We start from the raw sequence: 16989 nt of genomic DNA, 5'->3' as shown, positions 1-16989 counted from the left end.
AGACAAATCCAACCTCCAAAGCCAGCAGATCCCATCCAGACCCCTCACTACAGCCTAAATGTTCCATCAGGCTGACACACCTCTTGATGAAGAAAGACGGATGGGAAGACTAAGAAGGTCACAAGTGTGTTTGCACCTGGGTTGAACCTCTGTTCAAGAGGTTAATCTGGAGACTGTTGAACCCTGGGGAGTGTGAAATTATGGGTCGGAGGGACCTGTGATATGGTGGATAACATCACCATACTTTTACAGCTACAAAACTGGGAATCTGGACCAAACTATGATTAAAAAGCCCTGTCTAGACTTGGAGGAGTCCAGTTGACCCGACGATTTCCATTCAGCAGAAATAACCAAGGTCAAGAACATCAAGGCAGCCATGAAACATGAAAAAAATCAAATTAACCTAAAGCAGTTGGATCATCATTCCTCTCCTTTTCTTCCTTTGGTAATTTGTTTTCCAGGCTGTTCTTCTATAAAAATCAGGCCTCTGATCTCAGGAGCGGCTAAGGAAAAACAATAAATAAGAAAGATTATTTCTTGTTTGTCTTTATAGATAACATCTATAATCAAAGCACTTTTGAACTCTCCACCCCCCCCCCCCCCCCAAAAAAAAAGCCTGTGTCTGCACTTTTCCCCACTAGAGAGAATGTTGTTGGCTTTCTTCCTCTTCATTTTGACACTTTCACTTCCTTTGCTGGAAGGTGAAGTGGCCACCAGACTCGGAGTGCAAGTGGCCATCTCTTTCCATAGTGCTTCATGACATAGGAGCCTCCAAGACGAACCCATGTTAAGAGTTTCTCTTCAAGATGATTGGACTGCTCTGCCCAGAGTTGCTGAGGTGAGTGATTCCTCCAATAGAATCTCTCTGTCACGTTGCCCATAAAAATATTGAAGATGCTCTCGCTGATGATTTATGAGTAAGTCAACTGCTCTTTGCCACTTCCACTTCAAGGTATAATGAGCTAACCATCCCCTCTGCCGTCTCACTCTTCCCAACTGTGTTCTGGTAACATTGCCCTCTCTCTGTTGAGGCCTTAGATTACTCAGCAGAAGACTGAGGCATGCTTCAAAGGGTGAGGTTTCTATCCCACTAACCAGACACTCTCCTTCCCTTAGGGCTAACAGCACTGCTCCTTCCTTGAGCTCTTTCCCATCACCTTGTGTTTTCATGACTCCACACTTTCTCTACTTACCTTTGCAGAAGTCCTGAAATCAAAAACATGTATGTTCCCTCTAGATATTTTAAATTTTAGTTCCTTCCTTTCTAACAACCCCTTCCAGTAATGTCAGTGGGGGATGCTAATCAAGTTAGTTGTTTATTGAAAGCAGGGTACTTTCAGCACAATGTTGGGCTCAGCTGGAAACGGTCTATGACATAGCTACTCTTCTCAAATTGTAATCTAATTGGGAGACAAGTAATTCATCCATTCATCCCTATGGACATTCAGGACACAATTCTTGTATGCCTACTCTATGCTGGGTATTAGGGAAACCATACAAGTGGTTTTGAAACTCTTGAGTTCTGGCCCCCAGGGCAGGAGCTGGGGAATGGAGTTATGACTAGGGTTACAAATCCACATATATCACAAGCAGTGTCTGCAAATTTTTATTCTCTTCTTACTCATGCATATTCATGCATTCATTTGACAAATATGTACTTGAGTGTATGTAAACATGGCATAATGTCTCAGATGCGTCTGTGTATTTCATTTGGATGCAGTTGTGATCAATTAAATACAAATCCACTTAAAAGTTTTACTGTATTTGGAATGTCCTTTTCTCACTGAGTATTTTCTGGGTCAGCAGACACCAGAAGTTCATTCCGATCATGGACCTGCACAAAAAGAGTTAACACTTTTAAAATGTGTTTTTATACTGGAAAATGTGGGAATGTCTAAAGAGAAGGTTAACAGAGAGTCCTTAACAACACCCAAAGGTATGGGTTTTGTAGGACAATAGCCAGAAGTGTGTAGGCAAAGAAACCAGGCAGGTATATGGGGGTGGGGGGTAAGCACAGAATCTTCGGTGGGGGGGAGGGCACAAATGTATTTAAGCAACCCTCATCCATGTTGGATCACATTACTTTAAAATATGAACATAAACTCTCTCTTTAAAAATGATTCAGTAACAAGTTATTTTTATATATTTTGTGTATATATATCATAACTAATAAGTAAATCCAGAACATCTCAAGCTCCACCTCACTGCCCAATCTTGATTATTTAGCTCCATTTACATGACATAGGTTTTTCAAAGGCAAAATATACTATATTCATCTCTGTTCATCATACTTTATACTTTTCCAAGTGCTTTCGCTATACATGGTTCGATTGAGTATCACCAGAACAATGAGATGCAAACAGGACAAGAATCATTATTCTGTGTTTTTTTTTTTTAAGATTTTATTTATTTATTTATTTGACAGGGAGAGAGAGAGAGAGAGGAGGTGCACATGAGCAGGGGCAGAGAGAGATGGAGAAGCAGGCTTCCTGCTGGGCAAGGAGCCTGATGTAGGACTCAATCCCAGGACTCTGGGATCATGACCTGAGCCAAAGGCAGCCACTTACCCGACTGGGCCACCCAGGTGCCCCATTATTCTGGTTTTATAGATGAAGATAGAATGCTGAAGAACAGACAATGAATCACACAGATATAAAAATACACAGAGGTGGGGCACCTTGGTTGCTCAGTGGGTTAAGCCTCTGCCTTTGGCTCAAGTCATGATCTTGGGGTCCTGGGATCGAGCCCCACATCGGGCTCTCTGCTCAGCAGAGAGTCTGCTTCTCCCTCTCTCTCTCTCTCTGCCTGCCTCTCTGCCTACTTGTGATCTCTCTTTCTCTGTCAAATATATAAATAAAATCTTTTAAAAAAATACACAGAGTTTAGCTAGGTAAAATTAGCATGAAAGTGTAAAATGTACAAAGAAATGTAAAATGGTCCTGGGACGTAGAATCTGGAATTTGGGAAAGAGGAGGTAAGCTAGAATCCTGTGCTTCTACAGGCCATCATATGAGTTCCAAAAAGATTGTGCTCATGTTAGATACCAATCTCTTAAAATTGAAGAAGAGACATTTTAAGAAGGGCCTAGGGAAAAAAAGGCAATAATAAATATTTTTGAAAAAATGGGAAATAAAATCTAGAAAAGACAGTCCAACTAATAGAATGATGCATGGCAGGAAAATTTTAAAAATTATATGACATATAACTAAGTGAGGTTTGAATGGGCTGAATGGGATTCAGCCCACTAGGACCTTCTCTTAACTGTACTTTCAGGAGACAATTATTCACATGGCCTAAAACGTCCAAAAATTAAACTATATTGGGTCTCATTTCAGGTAATGCATATTTAAGTGAAAGGCAGCACTGTCAAAAGAATGAGCTTGGGTTTGAATTTTGCTTTCAACACACATTAGCCATCAGGCAACTACTTAATACTTAAATTCTCTGAACTTCGTTTTTATGGTTTTCCATCTCTAAACTGAATATGATAATACTTCCCTTGCATGGTTGCTGCAAAGATTCGAGATGTTGCATGCAAAGCACCTAGTAAAGTATACGCAACACTGCAGAAACTCAAGCGGGGTGAGTTGGTATGTTGGGTGGTGGTGCTGGGTCTAATTTGCATGTGTTCTCATGGCCTGAACACTAGACTTGGAGTCAACAGAATCCAAGTTTTGTGTCCTGATTCTTCCTCTTAGTAACCATAAGATGAGATATTATTAAAGGTATTTAGGTTTATTCATCCTGAATCTCTCTTCTTATATAGAAATGAGTATAATTTCCCTTCCTATTTCTAGTGCAAGGTTCAAACAAAATGGTGTATGTGAAGTAGCTCTTAAATATAAATGGTGTATAAAAATAGAACTAATCGGGGCACCTGGGTGGCTCAGTGGGTTAAAGCCTCTGCCTTTGGCTCAGGTCATGGTCCCAGGGTCCTGGGATTGATCCCAGCATTGGACTCTCTGCTCAGGAGGGAGCCTGCTTCCTTTCCTCTTCCTCTGCCTCTCTGCCTACTTGTGATCTCTGTCTTTCAAATAAATAAATAAAATCTTTAAAAAAAATAGAACTAATCATGTAGGTTAAAACAGATGTGTTGCTATAGATATAACAATCTTATCACTGTAGTAAGAACATAGGGTAGAAGTCTATCCATGTTTTTAGATGTCCTAGTAATAGCGACAACAAAAACCCCTCAAATTACAAGAAATGTTTAGTTAGAATAGGGGAAATTGTTCAGTTTTAAGGATAAGGAAACAAGGGTCATGATGGACCATCCCTCCCTAGGTTGGTATCAGAAAGGATGAACAGTCTTGTGTCTTGAGTTTTTCAAGGAAGCAGAGAGTCCTCAGCTCAGGAGGCACCAGAGATGGTACCACCCACCCACCGGGTTTGACCCAGGGTAGTGAAGTTACTTAATCACAAGGACACCCACAGGGAGGATCTCCAGGGATGAGCTTACCCCCTGCTTACCCCAATCCTTAAGGGCAAATGCATCCCCCCATGGCTTTAAAATCTCTACATCTGGTAAACGGTAAGAACTGGACCACAAATGCAAGGCCGTCTGCTAAGCTATGGGACAAAATCTCCCTCGAATGTTTCCGTGCATGGCTGGAGAGCAGTGAGGGGCTAGAACTCACCATCTTGAAGTTCCTCCCCTCCTTTTGCATTTATGATATCATCCAGGAAACATTTAAACAACCTAGATGGAACGAAATGTCTCGCCAGGTGGTGGCTTGTGATATATACAGACGGCCCCTGACTCACAAAGAAAGACTACAGAGGTCCCATACATACAAGCAGCTGCTGCCATCCGCCTGGCCCCCACCACCTTGCAGCTGCCATGGGCTGTGTGAAAAAATTAAAAAAGAAAGAAAGGGGATACAAAAAAAAAAAAAAAAAACTTGGACCACTTGCAGACTCGGCACATTCAGAGGCAGAAGAAGAGAAGAAGTTGTGGAAACAGGAATCACATAAGGGAATGGACTCTCTGGGTGAATTTTCAGTCACGGGTGATCTGGCAACAGCCCCCATTCTCTTTGCCTTGAATAATCTCCTCCCGGGAATTACTATCCTCTTCCATCCAGAAGACTATCGATGTAGGATTTTGCCTCCAAGCCTTATTGGAAGAAGGAAGACAGGAATAAATAATAATTTACCATTAGAAATCTCTTTCAAAAATCCACTCCCCTCTTCAATGGTTAATAATAAGTGCACCTACCTCATGGGGTGTTTGTGAAGACAAAGTGAATCAATGAAGAAGTTCTTATAACTGTGCCCAATATGTGCTTTAACACTGATAAATGTCATACAAGTGTTGGCTCCCTGTATAACCATGATTATTCCCATTTTACAGAAGAGAAAAACTGAGGCTTAGAGAAGTTAAATTGCCCTAGCTAGACCATAGAACGCAGGGGTAGAAGAAAGATTCAAATCTAGGTCTATCTCCAAATCCTATAATCTATCTTAACTACTGTGCTGTAAACAGTCATATGCCTAGCGTTGGGCAGTCATTGACACATTAACAAGAATTTACTCAAGCACAATGTTTTCTGCCGAAAATCAATTCAGCTCAGCTGAACTCAGGAAATAGGAATTTTGACCAGTGAGTGGGGGCAAGTAGGTTATTTGTGGAAAGAGCAGGAAGACCTGATCAAGAGACCACAGTTGGGTATTAAGTAGGAAGCCTCGAGGCAGTGACACCCACAAATGGGAGAGGTATAAAAAAAGGACAGTTTAGGAGGAGTCAAAGATGAATTCTGACCCATGTGAAATTTCATCTCAATCTGACTCAAGAGAGGGGGAGGAAGATTTCTATCTTTTTCCCCACCTACCACCTCTTGTCCCACCCACGGTTGCAAATTTCTTATTAGTACTCTGGGTAGACTACAAGAAAGTTTAAATAAACTTTTGTGGGCTGGTTGGAAACATAACGCTTCCACTCCCATTTGTCATGCATTTCTTTTGGGAAATGTGTGCTGAGTTCCAAATAAATGACTTGTAATTTAATACAATGTGTGTACACTTCGCTTCTTCCTGGGTTGGGCATCGTGCTGGGTGCTGGAAATACCAAAGGAGATATAAGGCACAGTGTGTTCCCTCGAGCAGGAGCCCCGTCCGGGAGAGATATATAAGCAGCTAAGAGACAACGTGCTGAAGTGTAACAGGAGAGGTGTGTACAAAGTGTCTGGAGCACAGAGGAGGGGGACAAGTAAACTTCTTTTAAATCAACTTTTGGAATCCAACCCCTCTGCAAGTTGGGAACTGCATGTAATGCATCAGAAGTTACTGGAAGGACATGCTTACCATTTAGAACTGAATGAACTCATTCTTCAACAGAACTGTTGCCTGCTTATTTTCCTGGCAAGCGGTAGTATCAATATCTATGTGGGGTTTTTTGATTTTTCTTTTTTTTTTTTTTTTTTTTCTGAAGAGGTGAGAGACAGAGATGATTACATGGACCCAGAACTTGGACTGCTCTGGTTTGAATCCGACTTTCACTTACTAGTCATATGATATATGCTTCTCTCAGTCTCAGTTTTTTTAATCTGTTAAAGGGACCCATATCTTCTTCATAGAGAAGATAAACGAGCTAATGCATGCAAAGCCCAGTGCCCAAGATGGAGTAAACATCTCACCCAAATCTGGCTACTTCTAACTGGGTGATAGATATTAGCTGGCTTCAAATAACTTCACCAAGTGGAGCTATGTTTCTGGAAGACAGTTTTAAGGGATACACAGACAAGCATGTTCACAGTGTTCTTTAAAGATATATTTATTTATTTGAGAGAGGTGGGGAGGGGCAGAGAGAGAGAGAGAATCTTCAAGTTGACTCCATGCTGAGCGCAGAGCCCAACACGGGGCTCGATCTCACCACCCTGAGATCACGTCCTGGAATGAAACCAAGAGTCCAACATTTAACTGTACCACCCAGGCACCCCTAATATATTTACATTTTAATAGCATATATTTATCTTCACATGTTTGTGGGGGATATGTATAACCCATCAAACACAAATTTTATAGATATCATTTCCTAGGAGGAATAAAAAATTTTAGAAATTTTTAATAAAGCTAAAAGAAAACTATTTAGGAGATAATAGCCAGATGTTACATATTGTCTTTCAGAATAAAAGGACCAAGCTGACCAGCAGACTTTAATTGAAGCTAGGACAGCAGATAGATGTTTCACTTTAAATTCTTCTTCTTCTTTTCTTTTCTTCTTCTCCACCCCCAACCCACTGGGCATGGCTCGAATTCATTTTAGTTTTCTTAATATCAAATGTGTATATGAAAGAACATATTAAAATATTCTCTAGATTTTTATTTTAAAAGGATATGGGGGAAAAATGTCACAGATTAGGAACTGTAGCAAGTGATGGTCTCCCTTTCTGTGTTTTCTCACTGTAATGAAATTCAAAACTTTCATCTAGGACTCAGGGGAAAGGCACCATTTTCTAATGCCTTAACTAAAGGGAGAGTGCTTCTGAATAGCAGAAAAGAATGCCTTCTGCATGCCCACGCTTTCTTGGCCCCGATTTCAATCCCGGTGGAAAAATTCCCTGAAGCCTACGACAGCTGAGCTTTTCGCCTGGAATTCAGATGATCAGAAAAGGAAAATTATACCCTGAGGTTCTGGGGGCCCTCGAGCAGCACACAAAGGCCAGAGACGGGCCCTGCCACCTGCTGTGTCTACCCCACAAGCTGGGGGAGCTCAAGCTCTAGGGGATTCGAGTTTAGGGGAGGTAATGGGGGGAAAACGGAATAGATGAGGACAGGCTGGCGTAGACTCATTTGCTGGGTTTCCCCCATGTTGCAGTAAGGACTCTGGGGCACCAAGTCCTTTCTACCCTCTTCTTTGTAAAAATCACCCCCCAGAAAAGTCCCTCTATCACAACAGTTGGCCTTTGAAACCTATAGAATGGTCATCCCTGGACGGGGTTTCCCTGGGGTCAATATCCCCAAGGCTTCTCCTGGACCCACGTGTCCCCTCCACTAACAGGCTTGTACAGAGTGGAGTGTGTTAAAGACACACAAGACCGAAGGACCCTAGGGTCTTTAAAGCTGTTTGTTAAGTCGAGCTGTCTCCTTATACCAGCCTATATGTCTTCTCGTCTTTTGCACCTCCTGTGGAGATGGCCTCCACTAACTGAACATCCTCCCCCACCCTCCACCAGCCTGGTCAAGCGTCTTATTCCGCCCTCCCCGCCCCCACTAGGAAAGAGGGAAGTAATGAATCCCCTCATGGGTCCCACCCTGGGAGAGCAGGTACAGAGCAAAGAGTACTCACGAACTGGGGCAGCAGCTTTCAGATAAATCCCTTTATTTCAGTCTCAAGAATAAGATTCTCAGGTACCACACAGGACACCCAGTTCCACTGGAATGTCAGAGAAACAACAACGGATTTTTTAGGAGTATGTCCAAAGTACTCATAATAAATACTTAGATGAAACATTATTTGTTGTTAATCCAACATTCCAGTGGAACTGGACATCTATATTTGCATTTGCTAAATCCAGCAAACCTACTCAAGAACAACCTCATGAGGCTGGCCTTATTATTCCTATTTTAAAGATGGGCAAATGAGGCTTGGAGGGATTGAGCGACCTGCCAGAAACCACAGCGCCTGTGGGCAACAGAGCAGAGATGACATTTTCAACCCAGACAGCCACTGATTTCAGGACCAGTGCTATTTCCACAATACCACACAGGGATCCATCCGATCCTTCAATAAGAGGACTAAGTGGGATGCTGACAGAGGAAGGTGAGGCTTTCTCTAAGGAGCATGGGGAGAGTCTTGGGTGTCTACTCCAAAATGTAGAAAATTGTTCGATAAACTATGGGTGGCTGGAATTACTGTCACGTTTGGTAGCTAAAAGACTCTGCTCCTTCCCTATACATACTCTTAAGAAGAGATGTGCTCCCCTCTCCCAGCCCCAGTGCTCCTTCAACATGACCCTTCAGCTCCCGCAGGGAGCATTTCACCCCATGTGAATAGGCAGTGGTAGATGAAGTCATGGGACGCAGCTCCAAAAGAAGCTTCGAGTCATGTTACATCCATTTAACACATGGAGGAAACCCACAGGGCTGAAGGAATTGGCTGACCAAGGGCTAAACCAGTCCTCTTTCAGCTGGACAACCTTCAAAGCTCAGTGTGTATAGTTTAGTCACCTTGCTTGAACCAGGCCACCTCACCAGAACTTGAAAATATCGATGTGCCTTTCAGGTGGTGGTGTTTTAGGGGAGCAGAGGCCGTGAGGATAAAGAGAGGGAAGGGGCATTCTGCTAGAACTCTTTCTCACCTGAACATAAGATCAGTCAGTAGAAACCTTCTGCCTGGTTTCCTTCTTAAACCTGGTTTCCTTCTTAAACCTGATTTCCTTCTTAAACCTGGTTTCCTTCTTAAACCTATGACACTTTCTGAATCTGTATACAGAACTCTTTTTGGAGCACATACTGCTCACAGATGACCACAAACTTCCAGGTCCCAAGGGAAATTGCTGTGGCTCTGTACATAGGGTTATCTTACTCTCCTCATCTTAAGTCCCAGCCTTTTCCTCCAGACCCTCACTGGAGAAGCCACTCAAAGATGAGGTAGCTGGTAAGAGCGAAGGAAAATGGCATGGAAAGAAAATGTGCACCCAAATGTGTCAGCGCCAGGAAAGTTGGCTACCTTATAATCATTTAAATATCTGATGATGAAAGCAGTAAATCCTCATTGTGGGGAAAATTTGAAAGTGCTGAAAAGTATAAAGAAACAAAAACTACCCGTCATCCCCTCGTGTTGAGGGAGAATCTGTACTAAAATTGCTGTGAATTTCCCAAGGATCTCTGTCCATATAATAAACATAATTGGCCTCATGCTTCATCTATGACTTCATATTCCACTTTTTCTAATGAAACAAATAATAACTTCCCTCACACTCTTCAAGACTATCCAAGGAATCTTCAGGACTTTGATGATCCATTCACAGATCCATTGAAAATGGTGTAATTTATTTACTTATTCTCCTGCTGCTAAAGATTTAGAGTGTCTCCAAGGTTTTCACCCCAATAGAAATAGCATAGCAGTGAACATCTTCCTCACATACATTTTTTTATCAGACCCTTGGCACCTGTTCCCTTATGTCTCAAGTGTAATACAGTGGCTTCTGATATCTGACCCAAAGATATGTGTCTTATCGTGTTTTCTGTTTTTTCCATGCTCTGCAAGGAGCCCCGTGTCTTCCAGAGGCCCTGCCAACTGAACTAGTTCAAGAAGCCCTGTGGTCGAGCCCTGTGGTCGAGCAAGGGCTACCTAGTCCCTTGTCAGACTTTCGGCTTCTTCATGGCTGGAAGCTCCATCCCTCATAGACTCAGGCCATGCTTTGTAAGAGAGAGACAGAGACAGAAACAGAGAGGTAGAGACAGAGAGAGAGAGAAAATCCCAGGACCTGTTTTCAGAGAAACCACCGCACCGTGTAATGCTGCTGGGAACATGACAATGAAAGTCCTCAGAACTGTGCTGCTTGGTATTTTGACAGAACCATCGCTTGCTGATTCAGTTAATGATAATGTTGGGTTCCAAATTTTTTCCAAAAGGGAGTCTTAAGTGTTCTCAACTTGGATGGGGCTGGCTTAAAAATAAACAAGTAAGTTATATAAGTCCAAACTTTGGAGGCTCGTGTTTTAGAAGCCAAAGCTCTGGGGTTGGATTAAAGGGGCCTGCTCACATCTTGTGGTTGGGGCTCATGGGCAACCTTCAGGGTGGTGTGTTCCAGCTGTCCCTGAAATCCGTCTTCTAATTTGAGCACCAACACCCACCGGGAACTCTCACAGAGGACACCCCGTGTCGCAGGGCTTAGGAGACAAGGGAGAGACAAAAAAGCAAGTGCAACCACTCACTGGTAGATGCGGACAGACTTCTGTTTCTTTAGCCCCTCCCAATGTCAGATCTTTTGAAAGGCTTAATGGTGTTATTCAAGAACTGTCATCTTCCGCTTGACGTCTGGCTGTATTTTAGTGGGAAGCAAACCGATTACTGGAAAGCTTTTTAAGACACCCCAGGAAGAAAAGCTTCGGATTCCTCAAAGTGACCAGTGTGGAGGGACCCCCACTCTGGGTCCAGCTGTGGGAACTTTTGAGGGACAGGAGCAGTCCAGGGCTCTGGTGGGTTTCAGAATCCTCCATGCACTCCGAGAGTAATAAGAATAGGCGAAATGTCACAAATGATTGTCTCCATTAGAACGTTTAGGTATCCTGATTATTACGAGCTTTATAAGTGGGGTGTGTGGAGGACCCAAGGATAAAAGATAAAGCACAACAGACCCTGCCCTCAAATTGCTGATTCTCGCTGAGGAGACTAGATTTGTTCACAAATAGTCAGAAAATGCCACGTGCCCATTGCAAACGGTGGTGGAGACTAGGGATCCACATGGGCCAGGAAAGCAAGGCAAAAGCAGTACTCACTTCTAGCAAGTAACTTGCTTTCTGGAATGCAGGTCCAGTGTGGCTATAGCTTCAGATTTTCCAAAGCAGGAGAATGTGATTTTTCTGTAAAATATCCCGATTTCTTTTTAAGCTGTTGAAAAAAATTTTTTGACACTATGCAAACTAATCAAAACATACCCATGAGCTGGATCAGAACAAGTCACCAGTGTGGACCTCTGCTGCGGACTATATTTGTTAATATGCAGAAATATCTACCCTTAGGGAAAAAAGCACTTTACATAAACAATATGTTTAATATGACTTTGTTCCAAATCATGCATTTAAAACATAGGAAAAAGATGGAAGGTGATACATCAAAATGTTAACAGTACTATACAGTTAACAGGACTATAAATGATTTTTTCCCTATTGTTTTTCTGTCTTTAATGACATTTTTGTAATGAGTATTTGTTCCTTCCATAATCAGAATTTTCAACAAAACTAAGTTTTTATAAAAACACCCAAGTGCTGTTTTATTATGAAACAAATAAGATATTATAAAAGCTTTAAGAAACAAGAAAAAATTAAATGAGAATAAGAATTATTGAAAAATGTTAAGAATAATAAAGTCTGAGAAATAAGAGAATAAATGGTGCACATTTGACATTTTCAGTGAGCTTTACAGGCATTACTTTATTTACTCTTCTCAACTGTGCAATGGGGCTACTGTTATTCCTGTGCACAAGGAAGAGGATGAGGCTCAGAGTGGTTAAGTAACTTGCCCAAGGTCACACAGCTCATAAGCAGCAGAGCTAGAATTCACAACACAGGTCATTTGCATCCAGAGGTTATGTGTTCTCCTAACCTTAAGTAGGAGATTAGTTCCCCCCTTTCCAAGGTTTCGATTTCTGAGTTTTCAGTTACCTACAGTCAACTGTGGTTGGGAGACAGATGATATTCCTTCCAACAAGGCATCAGAAAGTCAGTAATAGCCTTTTGCTCTGTCCTGGTGCCTAGAGCTGTCACCTCACTTCAGCTCATCATGTAGGCATCCCCTCCCATCATCCCGAGAAGAAGAGTGAGTACACTTACTATCAGGTATTTTGAGAGAGAGAAAAACCACATTCACATAACTTTTATCGCAGTATATTGTATAATTGCTCCATTTTATTACTGGTTGTTGTTCTTCATTTCTCACTGTGCCTAATTTATAAATGAAACATTGCCATAGGAGAAGTATGGTATATATAGGGTTTGGTACTATCTGTAGTTTCAGGCTTTCACTGGGGGTCTCAAATATACCCCATAGACAAGTCAGGGAGTATTGTACTAAAAGCAAAGTGAATGAGGAAGGTCAAGGAGATGGTGGTCCTTGACATGGGCCTTGAACACCCAGTAAGAGTTCCCCCTGTCCAGCTAGGAAGGAAACAATATTGCCAAAGGAGTCGAGATGACACCAGGGGACATAGCAAAAAGTTCTGATGAATTGAGGTAAGTGGGCTGGAGATAGTCACAAGAGTCGGAAGTACTAAATGCAGGGGAGCTTAGGAATTACACTGTATTTATAGTCAGTGGGTGCGATTGATTTTCCAGTACCAGAATGAGATTGGTGCCACGGTGTTATTAATTGGCTGGGGCCACCATAACAAAATACCACAGACTGGGGGGCTTGCACAACAGAAACTTACTTTCTCACTGTTGTGGAGGCTGAAAGCCCAAGATCAACATGTCAGCAAGCTTGTTTTTTTCTGAAGCCTCTCTCCTTTGCTGGAAGATGGTCTCCTTCTCAGGGTGCCCTCCCATGACCTTTCCTCTGGCGTCCCACCTTCCTCTTCTCCTAAGGACACAATCAGATTGAATTAAAGCCCACCCTAATGGCTTCATTTAACTTGATTTCCTCTTTCAAGGCGCTGTCTCCAAATACAGGCACATTCTGAGGTACCAAAGGTTAGGACTTCCCATGAATTTGGCAAAGAACACAGATCAGAGAAATGCTCTCATCTCTTTCCCTCCTCCTCATTTTCTTCAGTACCAAACAGCCCAGCATGAACAGTAACCATCTCTGTGCTGGGACCCTCAAAACTTAGCTCTGGAAAAATGTGTTATGAATTACTTCTAAGATTTCTCTTCTGATTCTCCTGGAGCTCTTGAAGTTCACATGGCCAGACTGGTATTGGCACACCAGGTCATATGCAAAGAAGCTCAGTGCAAATAGCCATAGGAGATTTTTAAAAAATATTTTAATCTCTGGGGCGCCTGGGTGGCTCAGTGGGTTAAAGCCTCTGCCTTCGGCTCAGGTCATGATCCCAGGGTCCTGAGATCGAGCCCCACATCGGGCTCTCTGCTCAGTGGGGAGCCTGCTTCCTCCTCTCTCTCTCTCTGCCTGCCTCTCTGCCTACTTGTCAAATGAATAAATAAAAATCTTTAAAAATAATATTTTAATCTCTGATTTGCATCTTTCAAAACAAACTTAAAGATGGCCCAAATCATAACCCTCCAGCAACACGTACAAGCCTAACCTCCCATACTCACTGCAGCTACTTCCTCTCTTCCCTCCATGCCCCTAGACCACAAAGATGATCCTCACCCCTCCCCTCTCCCAAGCTCCCAACTTTTTATTACTTAATTCCTTTCTACAGGACAGGGGGCGGGGGGAGTCAGGGGACGAGGTCATATTAATAATGGTCTACCTTGGGGCTCCTGGGTGGCTCAGTCAGTTAAGCATCCAACTCTTGGTTTCAGCTCAGGGCACAATCTCAGGGTCATGAGTTCAAGACTGGCATGGGGCTCCACGTTCAGTGGGGACTCTGTTTGAGATTCTCTCTCTCCCTCTGCCTGCCTCCCTTCATTGCTCTCTAAAATAAATAACTAAATCTTAAAAAAAAAAAAAAAACAACCATCCACCTCATCACAGGCAGATATGTCTCTCTAATACCACTAACACAAGCCGGTGTTGGCACAGCCCTTTGTAAACCAAAGCTTTTTTTCATTTCAGTACTACCTCCGGACGCTTCCAGCAACTCAGACAACTAGAAGGTAATTTCATCTTCAGAGGGTGGGGGAAGAATGTGGTCAGAAATTTTTCTGACAAATTTAAGGCTGGCTAATGGTGGAGTAGGAACTAGCTGGACCCAGCAGCGTTCTTCCCAGGACTCGACCCATGATGCTTCGATTCTCAAAACAGGTGGCAGTGGGGTTGGCCCACGGCCCTGAGGTGCCCTGTACAATATTAAGAACATTAAAATATTCCAGAGTTGCCCAAAGGATTTTTACCTTGCCAGAAATCACGGTAAGAGATGTCAATCTACTATAAATTCAGGACTTTTTTTTTTTTTCCAGAAGAAAGTTGTATTTTTAAAACTGTTTTCCTTTTGCAAAGTGGCAAACATCCCTAGGTATTTTTCACTCTCAAAAGTCCTTGCAACCTTTCTTGACACCCTCTGCCTGTGTCAAACGGCAGGCACGATGGAAGTCACTTGGCAGGCAGCAGTGGGAGATGGCAGGGAAATGGTCCCCCCGCCTCCACTGCGCTGTCAGGCTAATCTGTTTTCCTCATTCTGCAAAGGAAACCATAAGCGCATTTGCCCGCTCCAAACTCCTGAAACTGGAGTTATGAGGTCGTATGGAGGAAGCCAGGAAAAATAATTTCTTGGGGTGGTTTGCTGCTTTTACTAGTGACCTGTAATACTAATTACCCCCCCTTCCTGTCTGAATAAGACATCTTTATGATGATTCACCGCTCTGGAAGCCAGTGTCAATAAACAGGCCGCTGAAATTCAATTCTGTTGCATCTCAAAACTGGATTCTTTGGATCTTCACAGGCAACTCCAGTCTCCTTATAATCCAGTCTAGTGTTAGGTATAGAAATAGGAGCAGATAGATCTCCTAGGCCTTCTGGGTAGAAAGGAGTCTCTAGTGGTAGCCCACTTGGGTATGAAGCATAGAATCATTTCTTTCTGCTCTTTTGGGTTTGTTGTTGTTGTTGTTGTTGTTGTTGTTGTTGTTGTTGTTGTTTTTGAAGGAGAACAATACCTAAGAAATCCTGGTTCCATCATTTATTGACCATGTGCCATTTCTACCTCTCTATGCTTTGGTTTCCTCATCTACAAAAGGGAGGAAATAGCAGTACCTACCTCACAGGGTTTTCATGAAGTTTAAATGAGTTAATATGTATAAAGCAGTTAGAACTGCACTTGGTACATAGTGAGGGCTGTCTGCGGATTCGAAACACACACTTTGAGAAAAAGTCATGTTTAATCAAATCAAGCAGGGTGACCTGAAGGGCACTCTGTGGCTGTTGGCTGACTGTGCCCCGGGATCTGATGTTCTCTTTCCTGCAGAGTGAGCCTAAGTAGGACACACAGAGGTCAGGGCAGCCCTTCAACCATGAACCAAAAAGTGAGGAGGGAAATGCACAAGTCCAGAGCTGGCCGCTTGCTTTCCCAGGCCAGAGAACAATCATTCTCAGAAATGAAGTCAGCCGACTTCAAAGTTTTCCTCCCTAGAAATGAATTTTGAAGGATGCCTGGGTGGCTCAGGCAGTTAAGCATCTGCCTTTGGCTCAGGTCATGATCGAGTCCCACATTGGGATCTCTGCTCACTGTGGAGTCTGCTTCTCCCTCTGCCGGCCTCTCCTCCAGCTTATGCTCACTCTCTGTCTCTCTGACAAATAAATAAATAAAATCTTTTAAAAAAATGAATTTGAAAACTGTACCTCTGCACACATACTCAATTTACCTAAACTTTAATTTATCATTTAAGATTAAATGATTACAGAAGATACATTATACATTATTAAAATTGACATTTGAAAAGGAGACAGTTGAATCACTATTTTAAACAAATCCTATGGAAGTATTACCCCACCGATGTCCTAGCAATTTGCCATCCATTATCACCCATTTAAAAAAATACACAAAGGGAAAATAGAAATTAAAAAGATAAAAATATACACAAACAAGTTTTCTTTCACACTGAGAAATTCTACGTTTTTCTTTTATCTCCTTAAGCTGCTCTTCTGTTTGTCTTCCTTCTCAGAATTCTACCCTAATAAAAATTTTTATAAGTTATTCTTCTGTTCATCATCCTTCTTTGCAACACATATGTGAATAGTTTTTCCTCTGGCCACTGTAAATATAAAAATGGAATGGAAAGGAAAGGAAAAAAAGGAAAGGAAAGAGAGAGAAAGGAAGGAAGGAAGGAAGAAAGAAAGAAGGAGAGAGGGAGGGAGGAAAGGAGAAAGAAAGAGAGAGAGGTTCTTTGAGATTTAAGTATCGTAAGTTAGTAGTAGCATACAATTGATCAAAACAGTATCAGTATATTTTAACTTTTGATATATAGTTATAATCTCAAAAGTAATTTTAATGAACTTTAATGATATGGGTGGAGATATTCCCCCCAATGAGTTCATATATTCAAGAATGACTATCACTTACTATTAGAGAAATTTAAATAATCTAATTAAAAGATTACAATCATTGCTATTCCCTACATTCAGTTCTTTGGACCTCTTCCTAACTGTATGCGCCAAACACAAAAATAACTCTTAAGCATCTATAACTTTGCTTATGTCTTTCTCCAATT

The 16989-nt window shown here is 42.2% G+C and overlaps 1 protein-coding gene across 1 annotated transcript in view; it reads left to right on the top strand.

Moving 5' to 3' along the window:
• Window positions 1-817: 817 nt before the first annotated feature.
• Window positions 818-16989, top strand: part of RBPJ (recombination signal binding protein for immunoglobulin kappa J region) — a 213822-nt gene continuing 197650 nt past the window's right edge. The window contains exon 1 of the mRNA XM_032853771.1: window positions 818-838. The gene's annotated coding sequence lies outside the window, so the exon portion shown is untranslated. The remainder of the gene's footprint in view (window positions 839-16989) is intronic.

This window comes from Lontra canadensis, unplaced genomic scaffold (genome assembly GCF_010015895.1).
Source record: "Lontra canadensis isolate GAN:19392208 unplaced genomic scaffold, GSC_riverotter_1.0 scaffold1, whole genome shotgun sequence".
NCBI lineage: Eukaryota > Metazoa > Chordata > Mammalia > Carnivora > Mustelidae > Lontra > Lontra canadensis.
This window is presented reverse-complemented; position numbering and strand designations above follow the sequence as displayed.